The 1,690-nt window shown below is 37.5% G+C and overlaps 1 protein-coding gene across 1 annotated transcript in view; it reads left to right on the forward strand.

Moving 5' to 3' along the window:
• Nucleotides 1-287: 287 nt before the first annotated feature.
• pitx2 (paired-like homeodomain 2) overlaps nucleotides 288-1,690 on the forward strand; it is a 16,842-nt gene continuing 15,439 nt past the window's right edge. The window contains exon 1 of the mRNA XM_066649132.1: nucleotides 288-482. The gene's annotated coding sequence lies outside the window, so the exon portion shown is untranslated. The remainder of the gene's footprint in view (nucleotides 483-1,690) is intronic.

A 1,690-nucleotide genomic window follows, 5' to 3' on the forward strand; every position in this document is an offset into this window, starting at 1 on the left:
TTTCAATAGGACACTCACATACACACTCACACACGCAGCTACTACCACTGCACCGCGCGCGCACACCCACAAACACATACATCACATGCTCACACCCCAACATATTCACACGCACGCGCGCACACACACACACACACACACACAAACGCGATCACACACGCCCACGAGCTCATGAACGCGCCACTCTGAAAGCAGCAGAAGCAGCGGTGGCGGCGGCGAAGGAAAGTTGTGTGCTTCACCAGCGCTGTTTTGACGCACTTTTTTCCGCGCGCTAAAAGCGTGAGGAGTGTGTGGCGTGTGTGAGTAAGAAGACGGCGCTGCTCCTAAATGCGCGGACAACTTCAGTTCCTCACAGTGGGATTTACTGCTGCAACACAGGCGCGCGCGGAGGCTGCAGGAGGACACGCGGACACGCACACACGTACACGCACACACACTCACAAACACACGCACACACACGCCCCGCGCTGCATAACACTCGGGTAAGTAAACTAGTTGTGGCGGGGTTTTGGGGTGAAGTGAGCTTTAGTGTTTTTGTTGTTACTCATCGTCACGTAACGATGGTATGAAGTCGATGATGTTGATGATGATGATGATGATGATGACGATGATGATGAGGAAAGCCAACCCGCAATGTATTTATTTCTGTGCATAAGTTCATATAAAGCTTGTAATAACTTGTTTAGTTCATCTATTAATTAATTGGTTAATTACTTGACTAATCCGTTTATTTGCTGCGTGTACGAATATTTCAATTAAATAACTTAAATATATTCTCAGAAATAATTATGGAATTATAAATGTGTTATTACACATCTTTAAATAAACTGTACACTTGCACTGTACACATTACTTAGGAATTTACTATTAAACTGTTATTACATTGTTATCAAAATTGCTGTATACTTGGTATTACGATTAATTCAGTTATTATAAGTGCATAAGTATTATTTGTATTGTGTGTATATATATATATATGTGTGTGTGTGTGTGTGTGTGTGTGTGTGTGTGTGTGTGTGTGTGGCTGGGGGGGGCTCCGCACTAGGAATATAACGGTATTTCCTATAGTGTAAATTTATTTCCCACTCCTGAGTGAAGGGGGAAAAAATGGCACCGTTCTCGCTTTAAAACTGAATAGAACATTTAAACAAAACAAAGGGTTGTATTTATTTATAAATGATAATTAACCTAACTGATAGTTCACTTATTCATGTCTGTGTAATCAATAGGGAATTAAATATCCAATAAGGAAAAATAATAATAATAAAAAAATCACACACAAAAAACAAAGGGCTATTTAATAAAATAATGCATATATTGAACCGAAGAGAGCACGTGCAAACATCATCTATTCAGATTAAAATGGACCCCCGTCTTCAACACACTGTAATAACAATAACAACACTACTATTAATATAATAAAAATAATACATTTTATAATATTATTATTATTATTGTTATAATTTAATAAATGTTATTAATCCTTACGCCATTCCTAAGTTATATGTTTTAGTATTTACAGACTGGTGCTGCATATTTGAATTAGCTGTTTAAATATCAATCTAATACCATCTTTATATGCTTAACATTTAACTGATTAATATGATAAAACTCCATATAATAACAGAATTACATTAGAATATAAACGATGTTATACTCGTGGACAACCTGTTCTTTCTGAGCCTAATAA

This window comes from Hoplias malabaricus, chromosome 17 (genome assembly GCF_029633855.1).
Source record: "Hoplias malabaricus isolate fHopMal1 chromosome 17, fHopMal1.hap1, whole genome shotgun sequence".
Classification (NCBI taxonomy): domain Eukaryota; kingdom Metazoa; phylum Chordata; class Actinopteri; order Characiformes; family Erythrinidae; genus Hoplias; species Hoplias malabaricus.